The 22,253-nt window shown below is 42.4% G+C and overlaps 1 protein-coding gene across 2 annotated transcripts in view; it reads left to right on the forward strand.

Moving 5' to 3' along the window:
- Nucleotides 1-10,003: 10,003 nt before the first annotated feature.
- LOC140494746 (guanine nucleotide-binding protein G(I)/G(S)/G(O) subunit gamma-7-like) overlaps nucleotides 10,004-22,253 on the forward strand; it is a 172,181-nt gene continuing 159,931 nt past the window's right edge. For both annotated transcript variants that reach the window (XM_072594304.1, XM_072594303.1), the window contains exon 1: nucleotides 10,004-10,098. The gene's annotated coding sequence lies outside the window, so the exon portion shown is untranslated. The remainder of the gene's footprint in view (nucleotides 10,099-22,253) is intronic.

Here is a 22,253-nt window from a genome sequence, read left to right on the forward strand (position 1 = left end):
AAACTGGTGAAATCCACATTGATACCATGGGGTTGAAGTGTTCCAAGGTGGAAGATGAGGCGTTCTTCCTCCAGGTGTTGGGTGGTGAGGGAGCGGTTGTGGAGGAGGCCCAGGACCTGCATGTCCTGAATGCCAAGCAAAGGTCTTGTATGGACTTGGCAAAAATATTGAGTGAGGAGAAAGTGAGGACTGCAGATGCTGGAGATCAGAGCTGAAAATGTGTTGCTGGAAAAGCGCAGCAGGTCAGGCAGCATCCAAGGAGCAGGAGAATTTACGTTTCGGGGACTTTCCTCATTCCTGAAGAAGGGCTTATGCCCGAAACGTCGATTTTCCTGTTCCTTGGATGCTGCCTGACCTGCTGCACTTTTCCAGCAACACATTTTCAGCTAAAAATATTAAGTGGCCAATATGTCAAAGCACTGTGTCTACCAGCCTTAAAATATTTTAACAGACAGAAATTTCTGAAATAACATTTTCCTGAAACAGTGATGACAAGAAGGACTTGGCACTTGGGAGTGATTTATAGATTCATGGAGTCATACAACAAGGAAACAGATCCATCAGCCCAATTCATCCATACCAACCAAGTTTACCAAACTAAACTAGTCCCACTTACCTGCTTTTAGTTCATATCCCTCTAAGCCTTTCCTAGTTACATACCTATCAAAACGTCTTGTAAATGTTGTAACTGTACCTGCATCTACCACTTCCTCTATCAGGTTATTCCACATGTGAAGTACTCTCTGTCAAAATGTTGCCCCTCAAGCCCTTTTGAAACCTTTCTCCTCTCAATTTAAAAATATGGTCTCTAATTCTGAACATTCCTGCCTGAAGGAAAAGACCTTGGCTATTCACTTTATCTATCCCCCTCATGATTTAAAAAGTCTCTGTTAAGGGCATCCCTCCACCTTCAATGCTCCAGTAAAAAATGTCCAAACTTATCAAGTGTCTTCCCATAACCCAAAACCTCCAGTCTTGATAACATCCCTGTAAATCTTTTCTGCACCCTCTCCCCCATTTCATAATATCCTTCCTATAGCAGAGCAATAAGTGCCATACAGTTCTCCAAAAGAGGCCTCACCAATGTCCTTTACAACCGCAACATTACATCCCAACTCCTATACTCATAAATAGAATAATTGTATACAAAACCCAGCTCTTCATGTATTTCATTCATCTCTTCACTTCTTTTTCACCTGTAAGATGCTCATTATAACCTTTCTCTTTGATCAAGTCTGTGGTCACCTGTCCAAATGTCTCCTTTAAAACACTCCTTTAAATCACCTGGGGTATTTACTACATTCATATTGCTATTGAAATGTAAGTTGTTGCATTAAAACAGTACAAAGTGGGACTTGGTGTGAAGACGTAATTGTTCATGAAAGAACACTATCACTCACAATCAGTAAACTTTTCTGTCTACCTTTAGATGTCCCCATTTGTTTATCTGAAAATATTACTAAATTGCATATCCACTGTGAGGTGCGGCTCCATAGAGTTGCTCCTTCCCTAAAGGATGATTTAGTTCATAGCACTCTCAGGTCTGCAGTCAATACATTGTGCGCTCAAATTCGACTGCAAAATTTGAGTATTCTGGTGATTGGAGTGAGATTGGCCAAGTAGATCTCATTGAGTATGAGTTCCCTGCTTGGAGCCGTTAACCTGGGCCAATCAAGGAGCCCTGGCTGACATATATAAACAGGACTCTCAGAGTTTCCTCACTCTAGGAACTGGCTCTGAGCTAGCTCGTCATTGTTCATGTATTGTGCACGTGTAAATAGAGGGTGACTTGGTGACAGGATATCAGCCTTCCTGGAGTTATTTCAAGCATATAATCTAAAATGACAGTCCAATGTGAGTATGCTGCCTTGTTAGATGAAATATTGAATGCAGGCCCTCCTCACCTTTTCTGATCATTCATGTGAGTGTTGCACTACTTCAAAAGCAAAGAAATTTTCCAGTCTTCAAGCCAGCATTCCTTCTTAATAAAAACCATCAGAAATCACTTAATTGGTCACTAACCTTGTGTTGACCATGAGAAATTAGCATATGCAAAAGAGCTGCATTATTTGCCTGCATAAAGAATTGCTAACTCACCAGGATTAAGGACATGGAAATATGTGTGGGCCATTCAGCTTCTTTGGCCTGCTTCTTCACAGTTAGAGCATGGCTGATCTGTACCTCAGTTCCTTTTATCCACCTGAGTTCCATATTGCATGTTGCCCTTGCCAAGCAACATTTTAGCAGTATCAACCTTTCTGATTTTATTGTCACTGGGAGTGGGTTAGATCCCTGACATGCCTTGATGTCATTTTTAAAAGTTAATTCTTGAAATGTGGATATTGCTAGCTCACCATTTATTGCCTATAGGGTACGATAATAAACAAGAGGAGACCATTCAGCCCTTCAAGCCTGTTCTACCATTCAATACAAACACAACTGATTTGTCACCAGCCTCAAATTCTCTTACATGCCAGATCCTCATATCCCTCATCTGCTCAATATTTTGACAAGTTAACAGTCAACCACGTTGCTGAGGGGCGGCAAACACATGCAGAGCAGATAACAATGATAGATTTCCTCCCCTAAAAAACATTAATGAATCAGATTTTTTAATGACAATTGATAGTAGTTACATTGTCACCCTATACAAGTTGTTATATAATTCTAATGTAATCATCTGACAGGATGGGATTTGAATCTACACTACTAGAACATTAGTCTATGATTGCTGGAATACTCATCCAGTGACAATACCACTTATTCTGGAATGTGCAGTAATTACAAAGATTAATTGATTATCTTCTTTATTTTTTATTTTTCTAACTATTACTATGAATAACTGTAAGGGAAGGTAACTTTTCTTTATTTCTCTATTTTGTATCTAAGATTTGTACCTAAGGTGGCACCATGTGGGACAACATTATAAACTTTTCACTTGTTGCTCCTGCCACACGGTGTGTTTCAACTCTTATATCTAGCAAAAGAACTGTGAGTTGACTGTTAGTAATAGTAAAACAAAAGTATTTGTTTATTTAACACAATGAACACTATCATCACAAAATACAGGTGAAACTAATAATTTACACTGCAAATCACTCTACGCTTTAACAACTGTGGATAATCATATACCACTGCACTGGAACTTGGCCGTGCTCTTTTGATGTCACCTGGTCTTTTCCCAATGATTTCAGGGGTGTCTTCTCTTAGTTGGTATTCTCGAGTTACCACTCTCCCGTTCCCACTCGAATTACCGCACCTGAGGGTGGTGTTGCAGCAATTCTTATACTCCAAAGTCTTTGCACCCTTTTGGGTGGGTGGGGGTGGGGGGTGGGTGGGTGGTGGTTTTGAGTGTCCTCCAGTAGATCAATCAAGCTCGATCACCCTAATCGATTGGACCCAACCAGGCCTTGGCATGTTGATGGCAGGGTGTTGATTCCTGGAGATGCTGGGTGCACCTAGCCTCCTCCAAACAAGGGTGTGAGGCATTGCCATGTCTGGTACACATCACAATGTTTCCGATTGCCCTGAGGACGGAGTCCATTGCCTTCATTCAAACCCAAATTCAGGTGTGTATTATAGGGTCAGCAGCTACCAGGTTAGTTGCAAACTGTCTGTCAGAGTCTGCGCCCTGTCTGAATTCTGTAGCATGTTTATTCACACAGTCACTTTAATCAAGGCTGGATTCCATTTCCCAGGATGCTTTAATCACTGCCCATCTTTTGTAACTCCATGACAACTCCATCATTTTCCATCATAAGTTCATTATTCTGAGAAGCCTATCCAGCCACACACTGTATTCCGTACTTCTGTACTTGAATACACATGGCAGTATACCTAATTCTAATTCTAATCTTGACACAGTTGCAAGACAGTCTCTAGTAAAATCATAGAGCTATGACAGAACATAGTATGTTTTAGTTTTATTTCAACACTCACTTAATTGTGACAAAAATATTGAATCTGAAAATGTTGACTGACTAGGTGTGGGGCACTTGGAGGCCACCTGACTAAATCTCCAGGAATATGTCAAATGGAATTGGCAAAGGTGCCTTCATAATAATGGCTTAAGTTTATTGGAGTGGGAGTTTGCCATATTTCTGGGACAGGAGATGAGAGATGCAATATAAATACAAGTTCCTCTTTTATCACAACACATGTCAAATGGGCTTGAGTATCCTAAGAGGCACCAATACCTTGAGAGATCAGGATGATATTAATTTCAAGAACTAAATTTGAGCAGCTTTTCAGCATTGTCTGAATATTTCCTGTGTCCCTAAAACATGCTAAGGTCTATGTTGTGCAAAGAATATAAACATATTAGAACCTGAATAGCAATTTTATAATGCTTTTTTTTCTTTAGAACTGGGCATTGTGATAGAGAAGATGAAATACTGATTATATTCTTTGAATTGAAGCATTATTGTCCATGAGATTAGCACTGAAAAGATTTGAAATGTAGTACAGCAATATTAGGCTTTAACGATGCCAGCAACGGCTGGCTGATATCACTTTTGCTTCTGAGTCAGAAGGTTGGGGGTTCAGACACTATACTAGCAATTCAACACATAATCTAATATATTTAAGTAATTATTATATGGTCAAATTTGAGAGAGGAGCAGTCCATAAGTGTTTCAAAAAAATGTTACACCAAAACCCAGTCTGCCTTTTATATGTGTGTGATAAATCCCACACCACTATCTTTTGGGGTTCTTAAGTATTTCTCTCCACAGATTCTGCCACGCTTGCTGAGTTTCTCCAACATTTTCTGTGTTTGTGCCTTTATTCAAATATGTACTGGAGGTCTCTTACCTTGCTGGTTAATTTTCCACAGGACAGCTGTTAAGCTCATCCTGTTGTTGGGCTATCCATTATGCATATTGTGAAGTGATGGAAAAGCAGGCAATTTTCATCGGAATTTTTTCCCTTGTCCAGCCCTTACCTTCTGAATGCATTAACTGCCTTCTGTATAGGTTCATGTTTGATCAATTGATTACTGATAGGCCATTTAAGAGATTGTCATTCATTTGTTCTTGGCTTTTTAGCAAACAGTGGCTCAAATCCACCCATGCGCGTTTCCAGTGGGGGTTTAGGGGCTCTCTAGTGGTGCATTAATTGTGTCCTTATCCCTGGACCAGGAGGGCTGTATTCAAGTCTCACCTACTCTAGAGGTGTATAATAACATCTCTGAACAGGTTGTTTAGAAAGATTTTGTTTTAAATTCTGGCAGGGGTTACTGCAGACTGCTCAACACACTTGGGGTGGCACAGTGGCTCAATGGTTAGCACTGTTGCCTCACAGCACCATGGTCCCAGGTTCAATTTCAGCCTCGGGCGACTGTCTGTGTAGAGTTTGCATGTTCTCCCTGTGTCTGTGCGGGTTTCCTCCGGGTGCTCCGGTTTCCTTCTACAGTCCAAAGATGTGTAGGTCAGGTGAATTGGCCATGCTAAATTGCCCATAGTGTTAGGTACATTAGTCAGATGGAAATGGGTCTAGGTGGGTTACTCTTTGGAGGGTCGGTGTGGACTTGTTGGGCTGAAGGGCCTGTTTTGACACTGTAGGTAATCTAATCACCATTTTTGTTTCCTTAAGCCTGAGGTGCTGAAGTCAATTGTAGCTCCCCTATCAGTGATCAACTGAAATCAGAGTCAATTCTATAAGCCTGGGTAGGCTTACTGCACTAATAGAGATACAGCAGTTTTGTTACATTAAATCAAACAACTGATACAGGAGTAACAATTAAGCAGTTATAAATGATATAAAATAGTTTCATGGCCACAGCATTCAATGAAGGAGGTTAAAAACATAGAGCCCCGATCATGAATATTCTGCCTCAAAACAATGCTTGTCAGAATTGACAGTTCTCTGACATTTAGTTGAATAACAATGGCAAAAGACAGCCATTATGTTTTGAGTACCATTCATCTGAATCTAACCAGCAGCCCGTACTTCTCCAAATACTACTCCTCCAAAATATTGTTCATTCCTTTTTTGGATAGATCCATCAGAGACATTTTGGATTAAAAATCAAACTGGCACCTAGCATGATGACTCCATTATCAACTGCTCAGCTACATTCTAAAAATACCTCAAAATATCTCAAATAGATTGGGTTGGGATATCTGGTCAGCATGGACAAGTTGGACCGAAGGGTCTGTTTCCATGCTGTACATCTCTATGACTCTATGTTGACTAGTTTATTCCTCAACGAACATGAAATCAACTGATGGGCACATTTATCTCGTTGGTAAAAACAATAACTGCAGATGCTGAAAACCAAATACTGGATTAGTGGTGCTGGAAGAGCACAGCAGTTCAGGCAGCATCCAAGGAGCAGCGAAATCGACATTTCGGGCAAAAGCCCTTCATCAGGAATAAGGATGATGAAGGGCTTTTGCCCGAAACGTCGATTTCGCTGCTCCTTGGATGCTGCCTGAACTGCTGTGCTCTTCCAGCACCACTAATCCAACATTTATCTCGTTGCCATTTGTGGGATTTTGTTGCTAATTGGCTGCTGTGTTTCCTTATGTTATATGGTGGCTACACTGTGAAGTGATTTTGTACATCCCAAGACATGAACAGCATTATATAAATGCAAGTTCTTTCTTCTTACATCTTTATATTTTTCAATGGTTTTATTTACCTTCTCCCTACTAATAGTTTCCAAAGGAGAAAGCAAGGTCTGCAGATGCTGGAAAGTCAGAGTCAAAAGTGTGGCGCTGGAGAAGCACAGCAAGTCAGGCAGCATCTGAAGATCAGGAGAGTTGACATTTACAAATCAAGCTAAAAAGGATATGTAGTTGACCTATATATATATAGCACTCTGGAATCTTCTGCTCAGAGCTAGCTTTTGGTCTGAGGATGTTTTCCTTCAGATTCATCACATTTTCTCTGGTGGATACATGTACCTTCTGATCAAGATCCCACATAAAGATACTCCTGCTGACAGTGACATATTCTACAGGGATAAAAAGTGCAAACCCACATCTTACTGCTCCAAGGCCTACAGCACAACTGCAATGCAATATGCCATCACAATATATCAATATACAAATGATTAAAATTAATGTATGGAATTTTTTTATTCACTCATAGGACAGGGGTGTCACTGACTGGCCAGCAGTTATTTCCTGTCCTTAGTTACCCTTCGAAAGGTGGTGAAGAGCTGCCTTCTTGCACGCTGCAGACCACAATACCCTTAAGGGAGGGAATTCCAGGATTTTGATCCAGCGACAGTGAAGGAATGATGATATATTTCAAAATCAGGACAGCACAGTGGCTCAGTGGTTAGCACTGCTGCCTCACAGAACCAGGGAGTTGGGATTGATTCCACGTCTGGCTGTCTGTCTGTGAATGCAAGGTTACAGAGATAGTGGGGAATGGTTCTTTGTAGGGTCAGTGTGGACTAAATGGCCTGCTTTCACACTTGAGGGATTCTATGTGAGCAGCTTGGAGAGGAACTTGCAGGTGGTGGTACTCCCATGTATCTGCTGCCTTTGTCCTTTGAGGGGGAGGTGGAAATGGTCGTGGGTTTGTAAGATGCTGTCTAAGGATCTTTGGTGAACTTCTGCAGTACATCTTGTAGATTGTACATGCTGCTGGTTCTGAGTGATAGCAATGGATGGTTTGAATGGTTGTGGATGTGATGGCAATTGAGTAGGCTGCGTTGTCTTGGATGGTATCAAGGTCCTTGAATGTTGGTGGAGCTGCACTCACCCAGACAAGTGGGGATCCCTCTATAACACTTCTGACTTGAGCCTTGTAGATAGTGGACAGGGTTTGAAGATTCAGGTCAGTTACACCCTGCAGTATTCCTAGCTTCTGACCTTAAATTGTAGCTATTGTATTTATATGGCAAGTCCAGTTGAGGTTCTAGTCAATGGTAATCCCGAAGATGTTGACATTGGGGGTTTCAGTGATGGTAACACCATTTATTGTCACAGGGAGATGGTTAGACTGTCTTTTATCAGAGATAGTCATTGCCTGGCATGGTGTGAAAGTTATATGCCACTTGTCAGTCCAAGCCTGGATATTGTCCAGATCTTGCTGCATCAAAAAGCACTTGAATATGGATTGGTTTAGTAACTGTACAGTCGTAAATGTGCAATGTTCTGGACTAATCATTGGCAAATTTCCCACTTTTGATCTTATGATGGTCATTAATCAAGCTGAAGGTGGTCAGGCCGAGTACACATTCTTGAGGAACTCCCACAGAGATGTCTTGGAGCTGAGATGACTTACCTCCAACAACCACCACCATTTTTCTATATCCCAAGTATGACTCCAGTGTTGAGCTTACCCCGATTCCCATTAATTACAGTTTTGCTAGGATCCTTTGATTCCACACTTTGTCAGATGTAGCCTTAACGTAAAAACTCTCAGACTCACCTTACAATTATGCTTGGTTAATGAGCTCACATTGGCACAACGAGCTAAATAGCCTGCTTCTGTACTGTAACAATTCTGTGATTTTGTCATTGCTTCCTGGGGACAATCTCATCTTGCCATTCCAAACTTGGTTGCATGGCATTGGAAATCTCCTCACACCAATCTCACCACTGCTGAGACGTCAGGAATACTATAGTGAGAAACACATGAACTGATTTCCTCCAAAGCCACTCCACCATCTAAAAGGGTGCTGGAAAAGCACAGCAGTTCAGGCAACATCTAAGGATCAGGAAAATTGACGTTTCAGGCAAAAGCCCTTCATCAGGAATGAGGCAGGGACCCTCCGGGGTGGAGAGATAAATGGGAGGGAGGTGGGGCTGGGGAGAAGGTAGCTGAGAGTGCAATAGGTGGATGAAGATGGGGATGAAGGTGATAGGTCGGAGAGGAGGGTGGAGCGGATAGGTGGGAAGGAAGATTGGCAGGTAAGACAGGTCATGAGGATGGTGCTGAGCTGGCAGCACCATCCACAGGGCAGTTTCACCAGTTTCATCATTTCCCCTCCCCCCCCACCTTACCCGAGTTCCAACCTGCCAGCTGAGCACCATCCTCATGACCTGTCCTACCTGCCAATCTTCCTTCCCACCTATCCGCTCCACCCTCCTCTCCAACCTATCACCTTCATCTCCACCTTCATCCACCAATTACACCTCTTAGCTATCTTCTCCCCAGCCCCATTCCCCTCCCATTTATCTCTCCACCCCAGAAGCTCCCTGCCTCATTCCTGATGAAGGGCTTTTGCCCGCAACTTCGATTTTCCTTGCTCTTCAGATGCTGCCTAAAACTGCTGTGCTTTTCCAGCACCACTCTAATCTTGACTCTGATCTCCAGCATCTGCAGAAGACAGCACTATGTTACAATTCTTCCTATTTGCAGGTCCAACAACACTGAAGAGGTTGGACACTGTCAAGGACAAAATAAACCATTTGATTGGCACAACATTCACAAAAATCATCCAATCGCTCCACCACAGATGCTCAGTAGCAGCAGTGTCTAGAAAATGCACTGCAGAAATTCACCAAGGCTCCTCAGACAGCACTTTCCAAATCCATCAACTTCCAGCTAGAAGGACTAGGGCAGCAAATACAACGGGAACACTAGCACCTGTAAGTTCCCCTCCAATCCAGTCACTATCCTGTCATGGATATGGTTCAAGAAAGCAGTTCATCACGACCTTCTCAAGAGCAGTTGGGGATGGGCAATAAATGCTAGCCCCGCCTAGGATACCCACGACCCATGAGTGAATAAAAAAATACTTTTTCGTCAATGCCCAGGCCATTCAGGGGCTGGGAAAATGCCAGTTTTAGAGCAGCAATTTAAGTCCAGCCTCACCTTTAATTTTGATTCGTTTCTTGCCAAAACGAACCAAGAACACAGTTTGCAGTCTGATTGGCTAATGCCGCGTCAATCAAGGTGTTCGGGAAGAAACCGTCCAAGATCCGTTAGCCGTGACGTCATGCACTCCGGCTCAGCCGAACCTGCTGGCGCCGACGAAAATTTCCCACCTCCTAGCTCACCGCTCATTGGCCAGTTGTCGAGCAGCATCGCGGCTCCGATTGGCTCTTCCGCACGTCTATCAGGGCGGGAAGGTGTTGGAAGATTGGTTGGTTCTGGCAGTTGGTTGGGTCTCGTGCGGGCCTTTAAACCCAAGGGGTAAGTGTGTGCGAGGGCAAGTGGCGGTTGGCGAGGGAGGGGTTAGAATGGATTTGGGGGAGAAGGGAATGGTCGTTACTAGGTGTCGACCCGAAAGTCGGGATACTGTTGCAATTTTAGTGACAGAAAGCGAGGAAAGGAGTGGATGAAAAAGGGCCATTGACCGAGACGTAGAGGCGAGGGGGGTGTGGCATGAAGGATACCCTGGGCGTTAGTTATTTCCAATTACTGTACATTATTTCCCCTCTTGTGGAAAAGTCCGTGTGAAATGTTGAGGTGGGGGCTAAAGAAAAGGCGCCATTTACAGAATTGGGGGGTGGGTTGTACGGGACCTATCATGGCTGCTGGGGTCGCCGCAACTTCGTGTTTTCTGACATAGCCAGTGCTTTTTTAAAAAAAAATACAACTCGAGTGCGTTTGTGTGAAGGCAGAGACGGGCAGACCTAGTAAGAAAGCCACGAGTCTGTTATTTAATATGTATTTTATTGTTATATTTGTCCAGAGTGCAGCGTTATTTTATTTGCAGTGGGTACTGTACTTTTTTTTCCGTAGAATTGCACTTCCATGTCGGTTGTGTATTTGCATCGCCGTGCTTGTTGTCAGCGTGTCTTGCCAAAGAAGAAATCGCATATAACATACTGCATTAATGTGTCTTCGTTAATAGGGGAATTAACGGTTACAATGTGTTTATCTTAGTGTTCTATCAAGATTGAACATTTTATGGGTTTGGTTTTTTTAAAAATAAAAGTCTTATGAAGTGTGTTGCTGGAAAAGCGCAGCAGGTCAGGCAGCATCCAAGGAGCAGGAGAATCGACGTTTCGGGCATAAGCCCTTCTTCAGGAGGGCTACACTTCACTACACTTATGTAGTGTATTGGAAACTTGACCGCAGGCAATTATTACTGCCAGAAGTGGAAACAAACTTAATGTTTATTGAAATTAAGCCTATGTTGATTTGAGTTGAAAATCTAAATTCTAATGTATCTTAAAATATTATTGCTTCTCTGTGTGATTTTGTTATAGAATTGCCCTTAATTGTTGTCTGAGACTCATTTGACAAAATAAATAGTAAGTCACTTTATTTTAATACAGTGTCTTAAAGGCCCATAATGTTTTTGATGCTCCCAAATGTGATGAATTGACTTTGCACACAAGGTAAAGACTGCACTGGGTTCTCAATCTTGTGCAAGGAGTTCCCTCTTGTTATCTGCAGCAAATTTATTTTCTAATGACCTGAATATGATGGAATGGAAAAGAATAATGAACCATTCCCCAAGCTAGAAAAATTAAACAATGAAATTAATGCACTTTTTGTTAAAACTGCAGCAGTGCATAAATGGTAATCCGATGATCAACTAGTGCCATTTATGTAGCATCCCTTAATGTTGTAACATGTTTGGAAGTGCATAAAAGCTTTACCAGTGTAGCTCTAAAACTAGTTTGATTCTTGATTTATAATGAATTGGTGGTTGTTAACATAGTTGAATATAATAATTATCTACTGTGACACTGGGCTGATAGAAGCAGCCTTTTTCTGATTGTTTTTGTGCCTTCTTGCTGCTGGGAAGTTTTTAAAAAAGTCTTTTTCAATCACTTGTGGGATGTGGCTAGCTGCCCAGCATTTATTGGCTGTCCCTGGTCGCCTTTGAACTGATTGGCTTGCTAAGCCTTTTGAGGGCAGTTGAGTTAACCACATTGCTGAATGTTTGGAGTCACGTGGAGGCCAGATCAGAAGAAGATGGCAGGTTTTCTTCCCTGAAGGATGTTAGTGAATCAGATGGGTCTTTCTGACAATTGGCAATGGTTTCTTGGTCACTAGCAGATTCTTAATTGCAAGTTATTATTGAATTCAAGCTGCATTAGTGTGTGTTTATGACCAGTGGATGAGGTGGAATAGCTTGCCAACATGTGAAGAGAAATAGTTTGGGTTTGAAACCAATGAGTGGAATCAAGGATTATGGGAGAAACCACTTGAAAGTGGATATGATAGGGTGGCTCAGTGGATAGAACTGCTGCCTCTCACTGCCAGGAATCTGGGTTTGATTCTACCATTGGGTGGCTATGCAAACTCCACACAGACATTATCTGTGTGTCTGCGTGGGTTTCATCTGGTTTCCTGGCATAGTCTAAAGATGTGGAGGTTAGGTGGATTGGCCATGCTCAATTGCCCATAGTGTACAGGAGTGTACAGATCAGGTGGATCACCCATGGGAAATGCAGGATGCTGGGGTAGGGGAATGGAACTGGGTATTGGATGCTCTTCAGAGGGTTGGAGTGGACTCTTTGGGCTGAAAGGCCTCTTTCCACACATAGGGATTCATTGTTTTTTAAGACGTGTTCGACCAGCTGCTATTCTATTGAATGATTGCTCAGGCTTGAGGGCTGAATGGTCTACTTCTATTATGAGCTGCTCAAGTTGCTGTGTTCAGAACTGAGGAGGTAGATATATTGCATCATAACTCTAATCTTGGAGCCTTATTGAAACCACAGGAGGTCTGTGTAGCCGTTTGCTAAATGTTACATGAATTAATCTTCTTGTAGTTTGCATTCTACACGTTATTAACTGTTTTCCTTTGTACTGGTTAATCTATGTACTTGTCATGAGGCTGCTGCTACCCTTGATATTCAAGCAAGGCATTGTCCTTGTTATCAAAAAAACTTTCAAAGTTTTATGTGGAATAATTGAGTGAGATGTGTAACTTCTTAAATCTTTAAGTAATATTAATCTGTTCTTAAGATTTACTTAATAGTGATCTTATTCTGCTCTGAACACTGATTAATGAACTAATCTTGGCATTCATTATAACTAAAATGATAGGAACATCACTATTTCAAAGAATAGTGAAATTGAAACAATTGTGACATAATTGTTTAATTTTCACGTTGCATTACCGAACACATGAAACTAAATTAAGATTTGCAATATAATGTTGAGTTATTGCTGATGGTTGCAAGATATGCAGATCTTACCTGTTTTATTTGTTTATTTAAGTAAATGACTTTTTTTGTTTGTCTAAACAAAGCACTTAAATCATGTGTAGCTTTCCAGATTACTTGGTAGGTGAAGACTGTCTGTCTAATATAGCAATTCAACACTGAGGCAGTTGAATCCCCAATGGAAAGACAGCTATTTTAAAATTTTTTTTTCTAAAGAATTATTTCACCTTTTCTCTTGATGTGTTAGCCATCTTTAAATAAAAGAATTCCTGCATATCAGTGAGTTCTTAAGTAAATTTGCTATTGTTCCCAGGACAACAGCTGAAGATCTCAACTGGCGTCCTTGACCGGTAACTGCTTTCCAACTGATATTTTAATTTCACTTCCACTTCCTTGCACTAATCCTGCATAATGCTTCTGTAACCCTTCCTGTGCTTTGAAATATTTGTGGGCAGTAATAGGAAATAAGCTAGCAATAGTGTGAAAATTGAGTGGATGAGCGTTCATAAATTGAATTGTAGAAACGTGACAATAAGAAATATTAGTTTTATTTAATTTGGGTTGAATTGGAATGATTCATCCTATTCCTGTATTAACAGTACTGCTGTTATTGAGTAGTAATGATATTATGTATGTACATTTTTTTTAAAAAACTCCTTGGATCATCAACATAGTTGTAAATTTGTTAATCATGTATTCTAGTCATGCAAGACTGGTGCTCATGAAGACTGCAGAAATTTCTAATGTTTTATTGGAGCATTAAAAGGTCTAGGAGAAAATAGGCCAGATGACTCAAAACTTGGTCAAGTTTTAAGGACGAACAGGAAAAATATAGTGGTGTAAGTACTGCACTCCAGATTTTTGGGCCACATAATTGAAAATTGAGATTGGAAGAGATTAAAGAAAAGATCATGAAAAGATTTGAAACCAAGAGTAAGAATTTTAAATCAAGGTGTTGCTGGATCAAGTCAGATGTACAGTATGGAAACAGACCCTTGGGTCCAACCTGTCCATGCTGACCAGATATCCCAACCCAATCTAGTCCCACCTGCCAGCACCTGGCCAATATCCCTCCAAACCTTTCCTATTCATATACCCATCCAAATGCTTCTTAAATGTTGCAATTGTACCAGCCTCCACCACATCCTCTGGCAGCTCATTCCATACATGTTCCACCCTCTGCGTGAAAAAGTTGCCCCTTAGGTCTTTTCTTTTATATCTTTCCCCTCTCACCCTAAACCTATGCCCTCTAGTTCTGGACTCCCTGACCGCAGGGAAAAGACTTTGCCTATTTATCCTATCCATGCCCCTCATAATTTTGTAAACCTCTATAAGGTCACCCCTCAGCCTCCAAAGCTCCAGGGAAAACTGCCCAAGCCTGTTATGCCTCTTCCTGTAGCTCAGATCCTCTAACCCTGACAGCATCCTTGTAAATCTTTTGTGAAACTTGAAAGCGTTCAGAACATCTTTCCAATAGGAAGGAGACTACAATTGCACATAATATTCCAACAGTGGCCTAACCAATGTCCTGTACAGTTGCAACATGACCTCCCAACTCCTGTACTCAATACCCTGACCAATAAAGGAAAGCATACCAAACACCGCCTTCACTATCCTATCTACCTGCGACTCCACTTTCAAGGAGCTATGAACCTGCACTCCAAGGTCTCTTTGTTCAGCAACACTTCCTAGGACCTTACCATTAAGTGTGCAAGTCCTGCTAAGATTTGCTTTCCCAAAATGCAGCACCTCGCATTTATCTGAATTAAACTCCATCTGCCACTTCTCAGCCCATTGGCCTATCTGGTCCAAATCCTGTTGTAATCTGAGGTAACCCTCTTCGCTGTCCACTACACCTCCAATTTTGGTGTCATCTGCAAAGTTAGTGGAAGTCAGCGAGTGACATGGGTGATGTGTGCAAATGGCACAGTGCAAGCTTGGATGTGGGTATCCGAATTTTGGATGAGTTGGTCTGTAAATTAAAGATAAGAGGCAAGCAGGGGAGCATCGGTATGGTCTCGATTTAAATGCAATGAAAGGTATTGGTACAACTTCAGCAAGAGGATTCTGGGTAATCGAAGATGGAGGACGGGAAAAATTTCCGGCTGTAAGAGCTGCTCCTTTTTTTTTGAGGTATTTTAGGTGTTGGAGGTGATTTCCTCGAATTCCAGAAGCAGCAATTACTGTTTTATATGCTGTTGCATTGTTTTGGAACTTTAGTAAAAAAAAGTCAAAACAACAGCAGTTTAAAAGGGAGAAGAGCAGACAAAGGAAGCACGTGGTGAGGACAGTGCGAGAGAAAGAGAGTACCTGCACAGCTACTGCCTTTGCTGTTTGAAATCGTGTATCGCTGGACATTGGAGTGCATCTGGGAAAATTTAACAAACAGTGAAATTTACAACTAATCTTGGAGGAACTGTTGGGCGAAGTTCACAGCACAGAATCAGATAAGTTATATGTTGTTCAAGTCTGTCCGAGAGAGGCTGCTGTAGTGGGTACAGTGGATTCTTTCTTGAATATGTTTTTGGAGAGAAGTCTCTTGATTAAACTTAAAGCATTAGCCGTTGCTATTAATTTAACCTGGGGCAGTGTTTGTAGAGGAATAAGATGATATTTTCTGGGTCTGTAGATTGTGAAGGAGCAAAAATGGCCTTTGCAGTGACATGTACTTGTCAGATGTGGGAGTTTAAAGAGAGTTTAAGGGTTACTGCGAATTATGTCTGCCATAAATGCTGTTGGATGCAAATCTTATCAGATCGAATGGATCAGTTGGAGAGACAGATAGAAGCGATGAGGAATTTGCAACAGCAACAGTATGTGATGGATGGCAGTTATAGAAAGGGGAGGGGGGGGGGAAGGGAGGGGAGTCTCAGATACAGTCACATAGATGGGTTAACTCCAGGATGGGTAAGAGAGGCAGGCACCTAGGGCAGGAATCTTTTGTGGATATACCCATTTCGAACAAGTATGCTGTTTTGGAAAATGTAGGGGGTGATGGATTCTCAGGGGAACGTAGCACGAACAGCCAAATTTCTGGTATTGAGACTAGCTCTAATGCAACGAGGGGTACTTCGGCTTTCAAGAGATCAATTGTGTTAGGAGATTCTGTAGTCAGAGGTACAGACAGACGTTTCTGTGGCCAGTTTCCCTGGTGCCAGGATCAAAGATGTCTCTGAGGGTGCAGAATGTTCTCATGGGGAAGAGGGACCAGCAGGAGGTCATTATCCACATTGGAGCCAACAACATTGGAAGGGAAGAGGTTGAGACTCTGAAGGGAGATTAGAGTTAGGTAGACATTTTAAAAAGGAGGTCCTCAAGGGTAGTAATATCTGGATTTCTCCCAGTGCTAAGAGCTAGTGAGGGCAGGAATAGGAGGGTAGAGCAGATGAATACATGGCTGAGGAGCTGGTGTATGGGAGAAGAATTCACATTTTTGGATCATTGCAATCTCTTTTGGGGTATAAGTGACCTGTACGAGAAGGACGGATTGCACCTAAATTGAAAGGGGGCTAATATACTGGCAGGGAAATTTGCTAGAACTGCTTGGGAGGATTTAAACTAGTACGGTGGGGTGTGGGACCCAGGGAGATAGTGAGGAAAGAGATCGATCTGAGACAGGTACAGCTGAGAACAGAAGTGAGTCAAACAGGCAGGGACAAGGGAGGACTAATAAATTAGACTGCATTTATTTCAATGCAAGGGGCCTAACAGAAGGCAGATGAACTCCGGGCGTAGTTAGGAACATGGGACTGGGATATCATAGCAATTACAGAAACATGGCTCAGGGTTGGGCAGGACTGGCAGCTTAATGTTCCAGGATACAAATCCTACAGGAAGGATAGAAAGGGAGGCAAGAGAAGAGGGGGAGTGGCCTTTTTGATAAGGGATAGCATTACAGCTGTGCTGAGGGAGGGTATTCTTGGAAATACATCCAGGGAAGTTAATTGAGAAACAAACTTGTAAGGAGATCTCATCTATCTGTAAGAATAATAGGGTAGCTATGGTAGGGGATTTTAACTTTCCAAACATCGACTGGGACTACCATAGTGTTAAAGGTTTAGATGGAGAGGAATGTCTTAAGTGTGTACAAGACAATTTTCTGATTCAGTATGTGGATGTACCTACTAGAGAAGGTGCAAAACTTGACCTACTCTTGGGCAATAAGGCAGGGCAGGTGACTGAGGTGTCAGTGGGGGAGCACTTTGGGGCCAGCGACCATAATTCTATTTGTTTTAAAATAATGATGGAAAAGGATAGACCAGATCTAAAAGTTGAAGTTCTAAATTGGAGAAAGGCCAATATTGACGGTATTGGGCAAGAACTTTCGAAAGCTGATTGGAGGCAGATGTTCAACTCCCCCTCCCACTCCACCAAGGACATGCAGGTCCTTGGACTCCTCCACCGCCAGACCATGGCAACACGACGGTTGGAGGAAGAGCGCCTCATCTTCCGCCTGGGAACCCTCCAACCACAAGGGATGAAGTCCAGATTTCTCCAGTTTCCTCATTTACCCTTCCCCCTCCTTGTCTCAGTCAAATTCCTCGAACTCAGCACCACCTTCCTAACCTGCAATCTTCTTCCTGACCTTTTCGCCCCCACCCCACTTCGGCCTATCACCCTCACCTTGACCTCCATCCACCTATCGCATTCCCAACGCCCCTCCCCCAAGTCCCTCCTCCCTACCTTTTATCTTTGCCTACTGAACACACTTTCCTCATTCCTGAAGAAGGGCTGATGCCCGAAACGTCGATTCTCCTGTTCCTTGGATGCTGCCTGACCTGCTGCACTTTTCCAGCAACACATTTTCAGTTGAAGGCAGATGTTTGCAGGTAAAGGGACGGCTGGAAAATGGGAAGCCTTCAGAAATGAGATAACAAGAATCCAGAGAAAGTATGTTCCTGTCAGGGTGAAAGGGAAGGCTGGTAGGTGTAGGGAGTGCTGGATGACTAAAGAAATTGAGGGTTTGGTTTAGAAAAAGAAGGAAGCCTATGTCAGGTATAGACAGAATAGATCAAGTGAATCCTTATATAGTATAAAGAAAGTAGGAGCATACTTAAGAGGGAAATCAGGAGGGCAAAACGGGGACGTGAGATAGCTTTGGCAAATAGAATTAAGGAGAATCCAAAGGGTTTTTACAAATATATTAAGGACAAAAGGGTAACTAGGGAGGGCATAGGGCCCCTCAAAGATCAGCAAGGCAGCCTTTGTGTGGAGCCACAGAAAATGGGGGAGATACTAAATTAATATTTTGCATCAATATTTACTGTGGAAAAGGATATGGAAGACATAGACTGTAGTGAAATAGATGGTGACTTCTTGCAAAATGTCCAGATTACAGAGGAGGAAGTGCTGGATGTCTTGAAATGGTTAAAGATGCATAACTCCCCAGGACCTGATCGGGTATAACCGAGAACTCTGTGGGAATCTAGAGAAGTGATTGCTGGGCCTCTTGCTGAGATATTTGTATCGTCTATAGTCACAGGTAAGGTGCCGGAAGACTGGAGGTTGGCAAACGTGGTGCCAGTGTTTAAGGGCGGTAAAGACAAGCCAGGGAACTATAGACCGGTGAGCCTGACTTCGGTGGTGGGCAAGTTGTTGGAGGGAATCCTGAGGGACAGGATGTACATGTATTTGGAAAGGCAGGGACTGATTTGGGGTAGTCAACATGGCTTTGTGCATGGGAAATCATGTCTCACAAACTTGATTGAGTTTTTTGAAGAAGTAACAAAGAAGATTGATGAGGGCAGAGCAGTAGATGTGATCTGTATGGAATTCAGTAAGCATTCGACAAGGTTCCCCATGGGAGACCAATTAGAAAGGTTAGATCTCATGGAATACAGGGAGAACTAGCCATTTGGATACAGAAATGTCTCAAAGGTAGAAGACAGAGGGTGGTGGTGGAGGGTTGTTTTTCAGACTGGAGGTCTGTGACCAGTGGAGTGGCACAAGGATTGGTGCTGGGTCCTCTACATTTTGTCATTTACATAAATAATTCGGATGCAAGCATAAGAGGTACAGTTAGTAAGTTTGCAGATGACCCCAAAATTGGAGGTGTAATGGACAGTGAAGAGGGTTACCTCCGATTACAACAGGATCTGGACCAGATGGGTCAATGGGCTGAGAAGTGGTAGATGGAGGTGCTGCATTTTGGGAAAGTAAATCTTAGCAATTCCTTCGCCTCCGTCGCATCTGCTCCCAGGAAGACCAATTCCGTTACCGAACAACCCAAATGGCCTTCTTCAAAGACCACAATTTTCCCTCCGTGGTCGACTATGCTCTCCACTGCATCTCCTCCGCTTCCTGCACCTCCGCCCTTGAACCCCGCCCCTCCAATCGCCACCAGGACAGAACCCCACTGGTCCTCACCTTCCACCCCACCAATCTCCGGATACATCGTATTAGCCTCAGTCATTTCCGCCACCTTCAAACAGACCCCACCACCAGGGATATATTTCCCTCCCCACCCCATCAGCGTTCCGGAGAGATCACTCCCTCTGCGACTCCCTCGTCAGGTCCCCCCCCCCCCCCCCCGAATCAACCCAACCGCCCTGTGGCTGAACACTTTAACTCCCCCTCCCACTTCACCAAGGACATGCAGGTCCTTGGCCGCCTCCATCGCCAGACCCTGGCCACACACTGCCTGGAGGAAGAGTGTCTCATCTTCCCGCTAAGAACCCTCCACACGGGATGAATGTAGATTTCTCCAGCTTCCTCATTTCCCCTCTTTCTTCACCCCCCCCACCCCCACCTTATCTCAGTCCCAACCCCTGGATTCAGCACCGCCCTCTTGACCTGCAATCACCTTCCCGACCTCTCCAACCCCACCCGCTTTCTGGCCTCTTACCCTCACCTCCTTCCACCTATTATTATATTCCCAGCACCCCTCTTTTCCCCCCCCCCCACTTTATCTCAGCCCACTTAGCACACCTGTCTCATTCTTGAAGAAGGGCTTATGCCCGAAACGTCAATGCTGCCTGGCCTGCTGTGTTTTTCCAACACCACATTTTTCAATGCATTTAAAATCTTCTCCTTTTTCTGTAACTAGTTAATTATCTTAACCTATTCTGTCCTTTTTTCTTTTACAATATCACCAAAAATAGTGACTGGAATTCACTGCAGTTTTGACTTTCAAAAATAAGTAAAAACAGAACATACAGTAAATATCAGTCTGGTAACATCCTGAAAAGAGATGCAGAGTGAACATTTTGAGGTGCTGATTATTTTTCAGAACCACGCTGATGAAAGGTCACAAACAGAAACGTTAACTTTTCTTTCTGCTGCCAGAGCTGCTTGTGCCTTTTATATATTTTGTTTTTATTTCCAATTTTCTCACATCTGCAGAATTAGAAAATTCTGGTCAAAAATGTCTGACAGAGTATAGCTGAACAAATTTACTGTTTTGTGTGTGGGAGCTTGGCTCCTTTCTCGGCCTTATGGACCGTTAAACTTAAATTAATTCAGTTTAATACAAACCGTTTTGAGGTAAAAACAATGACTGCAGATGCTGGAAACCAGATTCTGGATTAGTGGTGCTGGAAGAGCACAGCAGTTCAGGCAGCAACCAAGTAGCTTCGAAATCGACGTTTCGGGCAAATTCATCCGGAAGGGCTTTTGCCCGAAACGTCGATTTCAAAGCTACTTGGATGCTGCCTGAACTGCTGTGCTCTTCCAGCACCACTAATCCACAAAACGTTTTGACTGTTGTACCTAAAGTTTCTTTCAAAAACTCTATTGTGATTTAGCTTTAAAGATACTCCAGCCAAAATAAATCTAAACAAACGACAACGTTCAGTTTTAGCACTTCATTATTCTTCTAAACATATTGGCAGCCATTCAGTCCAGTGACTAAGTGACTTTTCTTGTAAATTTAGATGGCATACCAACATTCGCTCTGGGTAAAATAACAGCCTTATCCTGTTTCCAACTGTTGCCAATCTGCATGATTTATCAATGGGAGTTGCAACTTCTGTCCCTATCCTGCATCGCTAAAAGTGCAACCTTTCTATTTCTGACTCAAAATATCATAAATTATTTTTGTTTTTGTGCAGTTGACATGGACTGAGTATTTATTGTTTTGTTGCATGTGAGTATCAATCCAAGTTTGCTGTGTAATTTGGAAGCAAAACACATGTATTAGCTTTTGGCTGGGAATTATAGGCATAGGTTATTTTCCTTTCCTGAAAATCAAAAGCTGCCAGAATTCTGGATCAAGATCATGACATTCTCCAGCTTTCCTGTAAATTAGGGACAAATGTTTAATGGAGCAACCAGTTATAAAGAGTGCACACTCTTAGGGCAGTGAGTGAGACTGCAGACTACTTGGTAATTTTTTTTGTCTTATCAGTAACTTGGCTTGAACTTGTGACCTTGCTGTTAAGTGCAACTTTTTTAAAAACCTGCCTCAATTCCAGGCTAGCAACTGGAATAAGTTCCAAAAACTATTTTGAGTCACTTTTAGTAGGCCTTTTGTATTGATACATAGGTTGATATGTACGAATCGGCAGCAGGAGTAGGCCATAATTGTAGCCTGTCTACTAAACTATATTTTGAAACTTCATTATCTGTTGCTTCTATACTGGGCTGATGCATGCTATTTTGTAATTCATGTTTAATGTAAGTTTTTTTCCAAATTTGAAAGGTTTTATTTCTGAATTTCTTCCAGTTTTAGTTTGCAGGAGCTATTTCAAAGGTAAAGGCTTAGATTTTAGTACTGAATTTCACTGTATGCTTGTGTTCAAAGATTACCAAATTGGGTAATGACTAGTGCAAGATCTAATTCATTTGCTGACGAGTGAATCTTCCGTATGATCTACATAAAATCATGTTGCAGTGACAATCTAAAATAAATTGAAACCTGCAGCGATAATGTTTGCTGAAATTGTCGAGCTGAATGCTGACAGTAATTAAAAATCTCAACGACAAGATAGAAATATGTTCTGTTTGAAACCTTCCTTTTGGGTAAAGAAACTTTTTTTCATCAGTTCATCACTGTGGCAGTTATTGTCTGTTTGGCTAACGTATGGAATTCCTTCATTAGCCCCTCAATATTGGATGTAGTTTTGCTAGCTGAGCTGGAAGGTTCATTTTCAGACATTTCATCACCATACTAGGTAACATCTTCAGTGACCTCTGGATGAAGCACTAGTGGTATAGCCTGCTTTCTATTTATTTGGGTTGGTAACGGCATTTCCTGTGGTGACATCATTTCCTGTTCTTTTT

Source organism: Chiloscyllium punctatum, chromosome 24, assembly GCF_047496795.1.
Source record: "Chiloscyllium punctatum isolate Juve2018m chromosome 24, sChiPun1.3, whole genome shotgun sequence".
Classification (NCBI taxonomy): Eukaryota; Metazoa; Chordata; class Chondrichthyes; order Orectolobiformes; family Hemiscylliidae; genus Chiloscyllium; species Chiloscyllium punctatum.